The 8,372-nt window shown below is 38.0% G+C and overlaps 1 protein-coding gene across 1 annotated transcript in view; it reads left to right on the top strand.

Annotated features, from left to right (window-relative positions):
• The window catches only part of DIAPH2 (diaphanous related formin 2), a gene marked incomplete at its 5' end in the record, with an annotated part of 1,076,033 nt that overhangs the window by 940,387 nt on the left and 127,274 nt on the right, over window positions 1-8,372 (top strand).

Genomic DNA, 8,372 nt, shown 5'->3' with positions numbered 1-8,372 from the left:
AGTTCTTTTAATTAAATATGAGATAATTAAAATACACAGAGTTTAAACCCAGCAGGTTTGATTTAGTGATAAAAATCTGTGGTTTGTCAGCTTTTCAAGGCATAATCCTGGCTTCAACCTTATCTGACAGGTAGTCAGCCTAGCTGGTCTGAGGATGAAAACCAGAGCATCTCATCTTTTCAAGCATGACTTGCTATTTATCTTCTGAGGCATAATTTACAATTGCCCTATAGAAAACGGGTAGGATAAAATAAGTAGTAAAAGCCCCCTTTAGCTTTGGCACAATTAATTCATTCAGTATGCAGCTGTCAGTGACTAAGCCTACAAAATGCACAGGTATTTTTCAACTGGGGGAAATCCCCCAAACATAGCTTATTTGATTAATGTAAATTATTCCTTTACTCACTGAATATGTAAAGTATGTAAATTTAGTCCTGGCTGTCAAAAGGTAGCTCTGTAACTGTTAGTTTCTGAAGCAGACAAGACCTGCTGCATCCTGTACTGCATTTTCAGAGAGGTAATGCTAATGACAGCTTGAGCAATTGCCTTAATGAGCCAGAAAGGTGTTCTTTTTTATTCATGTTTAGCTACTTAAAGTCATCTGAAATAGAGATCATCTGTAGATATTACAGAGTGAAAAAAGGCATGGGTTATCTTATTAATGTGTTTCTTCAAGCTTGCTAAGAATGAACCATCAGTTATTTGCCAAGAAAATGGCTTGTTGTCAGGGCTATATAGGTGATATTCCATCTTGAAATGCAAGTTTAGTTGTAGTTATTATGCTAACTAAGTAAATATAGTTGTCAAGTTGCATCTCTAGGTCATTTAGGGAAATATCACAGGGATTCCCAAACTGATCACAAAATAGCATTGGTATTGCAAACCTACTAAGGTAACCCATGTGAGACTGAACAGGGGGGGAGCCATAACATTTAGGTCTGCAAGGCTGACCCATATGGGAGGGCTCTGGGTTAGCTTTTGGAGACCACCCTGAACACACTGGGCATGTGTGTGCCCACGTTTTGGGGCTGCCTGAAGCTGAGGGTGAGTCACAGTATGAAGACCCTTTGGGGGATGCCATTTGTTTGTCTGGCTGTCTCTCTGTCACTGTCATTCACAGAAGCAAAAAATAAACTTAAAACAAAAGATTTGCAAAAAAATAAAATTAAAGTAACCAGTATTACTCATGTTTTTAAAAAATAAAGCATGTATACTAGTCATCAGGACAACATTAGAAATACACCTATGTGCATCATATTACATGCTGAATATCCCTTTTCTGTTTTTTTTTTTAAAGAGAGACTTTTGCTATAAGGCGTGTGTACTCACTGGAGAGACAGAAAACTAGGAAACATCCCCCTGGGTGGATGGCCATACCACAGTCCCTTTTTCTTCTATTCTCTACTTGGGATTTGGGGTATGCACACACTTATATCTGGTGTGAGTTTTAAGTTGCTGTGTCCAAGACTTGAACCACAGTCAACTATGTGAGAGTCCAGGGATATAACCATTATGCCATCTGCTGGTCCCGAGTATCCTTTATCTTAAGTGCTTGGGAACAGAAGTGTTTTGGATTTGAAATTTTGGAATATTTGTATCACATACATAATGAGATATCTTAGAGATGGGACCCAAGTCTAAACACAAAATAAATTTGTTTTAGATAAACCTTATACACATACCTAAAGGTAATTTTATGCAATATATTTTACTGCAGTGTTTTCACTGTAACTCATCACATAAGGTCAGGTATGGAATTTTCCATCTGTGGCACCATATTGGTACTAAAAATGTTTTGTGATTCTTTTAGTATTTTAAATCTTTTTTGAATTTTATTTTTCTGTTATCAATTCTACATCAAATATCCATATCTTCTCATTAATTTGAGTCTCTTTAGAGATAAGTCATATCTCATTATATAAAGATTAAGAAAGTCATGTTCAAATCTTGTTTAAAGTCATGAAACCTTGATACCTGTAGCTGACTATGGAATTTTCATTTGATTATAAATTGTAGCTGTAATTTTCACATGGAATCCAGAGGAGCAGTGGTTTAAAACATTAGTGGTGGAAAAGGTGGCATGGTAGTTAAGACACTGAACTCCCACGTGGCTAACCAACCATAACAGGAGGCTTGAAAATTGGGCACGTGTGTGCCCCAAATCCCAGGAGAATGGAAAAGGGATTATGGCATAGCCATCCCCTCTGGAAGGTGAATTCCTCACTTTCCCTCCCTCCCTCTCTCTATCTCTACTGTGAAGACACACACCCTGTGGCAAAAACCTAAAAAATAATAGATAAATACAATTAGTGGTGGAAAAGTGTAAATTCACATTCAAGCCACTCCCCCAGTCAAAGATTTTCATGGCAGATTAGGAAAGTCCAGCTTGGGTTTGTGTTAGCAAAATATTAAAGGTATAGCACTGTAAACTAAGGGTCCTTTTTGTTGTCATTGTGTACAGTGTATGTATGTATCGTGCCTAATCTTAATTAAACTGTATGTCTCCTGAGTCTGAAGACTGAAATTCAACCAGTTTTTAAGAGCATTAAAAGTGCTTTTGTGCGGGACCAGCAGTTAAGTGTAATGCCTATGTCGCTGGACTCCCATGTAGTCGACTGTGATTCACGTCCCGGACCTGGTCACTTAAAACTCATGCAGGGCGTGTGCGTGCGTGCCCAGGATCCTGAGAGGAGAATGGAGGAGAAGGGATTGCGGCGTGGACATCCCCCCTGGGGGGTGATTTCTCGCTTTCTGTTTCTCTATGTCTCTCTGGCTGGCTGGCGAGTTCACGCGTCCTATAGCAAAAACCTCTCAAAGTGCTTTTGTGCAGAAGATGTAGTATAAAGATACAACTTCAAAAAAGCCAGAGCTGCAGAATTAATTTTTTTTTCAATTGAATGAGCAATACTACTTTAAAAAAAAAATCTTTTCAAATTAAATAATCCATTGTGTTAGAAAGAAAAAGATATACAAGTCAATCTGTTCTACAATTTTCAGAAGGTGAATAAAATAATTACTACACTGAAGTACATTTAGATTTGAACTATCATGCAAAATTATATTTCCTTATAAATATTTCTTATTGAAACCTTACATTGATTTGGTATGTTTGACCACTAAAGTAAATTGTGGGGACTATTAAAGAATTTAGATTTAATGGCTAAGGAATGGATAATTTTTTAAATACAGATCTTCATGAAATTTCTAATAAAAAAAAAGAACTCCTCTTCTCAGCTCTATCATAAATGACAAAACCCCAACTCTCTAGGCCTAAATCAGTGATATGTAGAAAAGGGACTCTTCTAGTTAGTTACTCAATTGTGGAATTTTCCAAAGTTGGTGTGCATTGTAACTTTCTTATAAGGAACATCATTTCATGAGAGTTAATTTTTTGGTACTGTCACAGTTGTGTAACGATTCCCAAAGAAACATGATATGCATACACTTAACACACTCAACTCATAATTCTTATTGCTAGTAAAGCCAAAGATTCTATGTCACCGTTAGGCACTCATGGAGATGATAATTACAATGCAATATTTGTCAAATTTTATTCTTTTTCAAAACCCCAAAGAAAATGTGACATTCTACTATGTCTCTGACTCTCTGATTATGCAAATTTGTTTATGGTAATCTATAACACATTACTTGGTTTCTCTGCAGCTCTGTTTTCCAGCTGATGATGCTAAAATTTGTGTTAATTCACATCTAGGCATATAGGTGTACTTCAAATCACCTAATTTGAAATTGCAGTTCTTAGAGCTAGCTCTAAGAAATGTAATTATGTAAAGAATATTTTGAATGAAATATTGAATAAATTAGTAGAAACATATTTAATGTTTCAGTGCATTCCAAAATAGTAGGCTTGGAAAGTGGTGCTTTTCTACTTTAATTTTAAATCTTATGCATTTTATGAGCAAGAAATAAGCTTATCTCGATATTAAGAAAGTCAGATTAAATGCTCGTTTCATTAATTCAGAGAAGTAAGATTCAGTTGATGATGATTTAATACTGATTGGAAAACAAAAAGATAAGCAAATTTTTTATTTCTTCCTGTAATTTACGATTTCTTTCAGGTTTTTGTTTTGTTAAATCTTCACTTAGATTATGATACAATGCCATGGCACCTCATTATTCTTTCACTCCAGTGGTTGGTTGTTTTTAATTGCACTACTGGTAGTCCTTTTTAATATATCAAATATTTTATAGAAAAGGAGAAAAGAGAGAAGAGCTTTGGCTTCCAAGCTGTTCCAGTGATAGATTGTATTTGATGTAGGCTGTGTATCTTTGTTTCTTCAAACAAGTAATGCTGCATATTTCCTTTTTGAAATAAGAAAGAGTGGACCATGTATCACATTGTTTCTACTCCTATTCCTCTCAGGGGGCTCCTTCTACACCATTAGTTTGTGGTCATCAGAGAAACACAACAGTCAGAATAGCATAGCCATGAGAGCATGTCTTATTTTCTACTGTAAAGGTGTTGCTTCCCCAGACAACTGAAACTTGAGCTAAACCCATGCCCCAGGAAGAAAAAGGTTATGGAATCATTTTTGGTTTTTGGGAGCCTTCATAGATCAGAGTAAATGAAAAGATGAAGAGCCTTGTCATCTATTCCAGAATTGCTCTTGACTGCTAGATTTTGATCTAATCTCTCTATGGCACATCATCAACATTCAGTGTATACACTGTATATGAAAGCAAAATGCTAGCTGGATTTCTTTACAGTTTTGTCCTTCATTTGTTTCCCTTGCATGTTCTATTTCCCCAATTAACAATGCAAGCCCTGGGCAAGTTAGTTAACCTCTGTGGGCCTCAAAGGCATCATCTATAAAATGAGTGGTTTATAACAGATGATCTTTATGATCCCTTCTATTGCAAACATTCTATGCTATGAAACCTCAAGGCTGTAAACTAGCAGAGAGTGGGAGCCAATTTTTTTTATTATTATTATTTTTTATCTCCCCACAGGGCCTAATGTAACTTTCGAGTGTACTACCTTGTTTCCACTCTGTGAAGTAGAGAATAGATTTTGAAGACAGCTCTAATATGTACTAAACTAGATTAGAAATTAGACATTCCCATTTAGGTTAAAAGCCAGGTTATGTATTAGGTGCAGGTGTCATATAAACTTGCTTGTTTTAAAAGAAAAAAATTGTGTGAAATGAATCATTGAGGCAAGATTATATAATCCCATTTAAGGACATAATACTTTCTTTTATAAGAGAGATTTTTGCTATCGGGTACATGCACTCACTAGAAAGACAAAAAGTGAGCAATCACTCTACAGGGGGGTTGACTATGCCACTATCCCTTCTCCTCCATTCTCCTCTCAGGATTTGGGGCCCGCATGTAAACTCGCCTGGCGTGAGTTTTAAGCCTCTGGGACTCAAACCACCCAACTATGTGGGAGTCCAGTGACATAACCGTTATACCATCTGCTGGTCCTGAGGACATAAACTTTAATAATTGTCTATGAAAGGGTTATAGGTTGAATTGTGTCACTCAAAATGATAGTTGAAGTCCTAATCCCCCAGTATCTTTGAACAGGACCTTATTGACAAAATAGGTTACTACAAAATGGGGTCTTTGCAAATATAATCAAGTTACTGGATTAATCCAATGATGGTGTCCTTGCAAGAAGGTCATGTAGAACACAGGGACACAAAGACACATAAGGTGTGGTGACATAAAGGCATAGTGACACAGCTGCAAGCTAAAAATTCTGAAGGACTGATGGCAACCAGCAGTAGCTAGGACAGCAAATGGAAAAATTCTCCTTCAGACTCTCCAGGAAAAAAACAAAAACAAAAACAAAACCAGCCTTGCCAGGACCTTATTTTAAAATTCTTGCCTCCAGAATTATGAGCAATTACATTTCTATTTTTGAAGTCAGAAGTCACTCAGTTTGTAGTAATTCACATGGCAGACCTTGAAAACTAATATAAAAGGTGTAGACACTGGCCTACAAAGAGTCTCTGAGGGTATAGCTCTAAACCACAATAGTCAGAGCATACAACTACTGAAGAGCATCTATTCTCAGCCAAATATGTTTTTATAAATCTAGGTAGAGATAGGTCACTAAGATCTCCTTTGCAGGACCAGCAGTTGGTGTGATGGCTATGTCGGTGGACTCATACATAGTGGGACTCCCACATAGTCGACCATGGTTCGTGTCCTGGACCTGGTGGCTTAAACTCATGCCAGGTGCGTGTGTGTGTGCGTGCCCAAGATCCCGAGAGGAGAATGGAGGAGAAGGGATTGTGGTGTGGCCATCCCCCCCGGGAGGTGATTTCTTCCTTTCTGTCTTTCTGTCTTTCTGTCTCTCTCTGTCTTTCTGGTGAGCACACACGCCCTATAGCAAAATCCTCTCAAAAAAAAAATCTCTTTTGGAGCAACTCACAATTACTAGATCAGAAACTGTCTCATAAGAATTCTAATCAACCTGAAATAGAATCATTTTTTTTTTGAGAGGTTTTTGCTATAGGGCGCGTGCGCTCTCCAGACAGACAGACAGAGACAGAGAGACAGAAAGCGAAAAATCACCCCCCAGGGAGGATGGTCATGCTGCAATCCCTTCTCCTCCATTCTCCTCTCGGGATCTTGGGCACACACGCACACGCGCCCGGCGTGAGTTCTAAGCCACCGGGTCTGGGACACGAACCACGGTTGACTACATGGGAGTCCAACAACATAGCCATTATGCTAACTGCTGGTTCCCTGAAATAGAATCATTTTTGTCATAGCTTATTTCTGGTCCCTTGAACCTTTGACCTGCATACCAAACCCAGAAGCCTAAGAGCAAGCTATAGAAAAACTGTTTCTTAAAGTTATTGTCCACTTGTTGACTACCTTTTCTGTCTTATGCAAGTTTATTTTGTCCTTTTTTAGTTAACCATTTATAAAGTTAGATACTAAAGACCTTTAGGCTCAAAAACAATATTTGAAAGAATGAACAATGAGTAAATCAATTAAAGCTAGTTACTTGCCCATTGGGAATAACCTCTCTCTTACTCTCTACCTGTGAAAACCTTATGCATGCTTTTACCACACATAACTCAGATCTTATCTAACTCATGAAGGCATCATTGAACACCCCATTTTTTAAAATTTAAAAATGTTTTTTTCTATTTTCTTTTTTTAAAGTTTATTTATTTTATTAATGAGAGAGCACATATAAGAGAGAGAGAGACACACTTAATATGGTGTCTCCCACCACAATCCCCATCCACAACCTTCCAGCTTGTCAAATCTTGGGTACATGTTTCCAGTGCAAACACATTTTAAAGTACTCTGCTTTCCATAATTACATAATCTACACTTTCTAGGAACTTTTTTTTTTTTTGGCCAGAGGACATGTGTGCTTGCTGGAGAGAGACAAAACAGAGAGAGAGGAAAAGAGAGAATACACATCCATAGGGCATGGTCACATCACAATGCCTTCTTCGTTTTTCCCATATTTTGAGTATACATGCACACGTACCTGGCATCTTTTTCAAGCTGCTAGGTCTGGGACTCAAACCGCACAGTCAGCCATAAGGGGTCCAGCCACCTTAACTACCATGAGATATGCCCATGTGCTTTCTAGGTAATTCTGCTAATACTTAACAAATAGTACTTTTTATCATAGTCTTTATTTTTAAATCTGCATATCTTGGGACCAGCAGTTAGTGTAATGGCTATGTCTCTGGACTCCCACGTAGTCGACCGCGGTTCACGTCCCGGACCCGGTGGCTTAAAACTCACGCTGGGCACGTGTGCATGCGTGCCCTAGATCCCGAGAGGAGAATGGAGGAGAAGGGATTGCGGCGTGACCATCCCCCCTGGGCGGTGATTTCTCGCTTTCTGTCTCTCTGTCTCTCTCTGTCTGTCTGGTGAGCGCACGTGCCCTATAGCAAAAAAATAAAAACCTCTCCAAAACAAACAAAAAAAATCTGTATATCTTATTAAAAAATTATTCTGACATTTGTTACAGATGGTAAGGCAAACTTCTTTCTAGGGGACCACTACCATAGGATTTTATAGTAAGAAAGTGAGACTGAGCTCAATTCCAGATGCAACAAAAACCAAGTGGAAACTTATAGTCAAGGAGAAGCATAGGAGGAGTCAGTGGATGGAAGATTACTGAGGAAACATTAAGGGTAAGAGAATTCTGACTAAACTGATTTGACAGGATTATTGCTGAAAGCAGGTCCAGATAGTAAGATATCCAGGTTGTGAGATAAGGAATTTGATCAGATATCCAGGATGGGGGATTTTTCCCTAAATAATTCAGCAGAATTCTTCATAAAGTTAACCTAAATGAGCCAAGGATACGGTCCAACTTGGCCTTGTCAAAACCATAGCTCAGAGGAGCCTGACTTGAGTTTGGTTAA

The sequence above is a fragment of the Tupaia chinensis genome, unplaced genomic scaffold (genome assembly GCF_000334495.1).
Source record: "Tupaia chinensis unplaced genomic scaffold, TupChi_1.0 Scaffold144482_1, whole genome shotgun sequence".
NCBI lineage: Eukaryota > Metazoa > Chordata > Mammalia > Scandentia > Tupaiidae > Tupaia > Tupaia belangeri.
The sequence above is the reverse complement of the archived record's forward strand: the minus strand, read 5'-3'. Positions and strand labels throughout refer to the sequence as shown.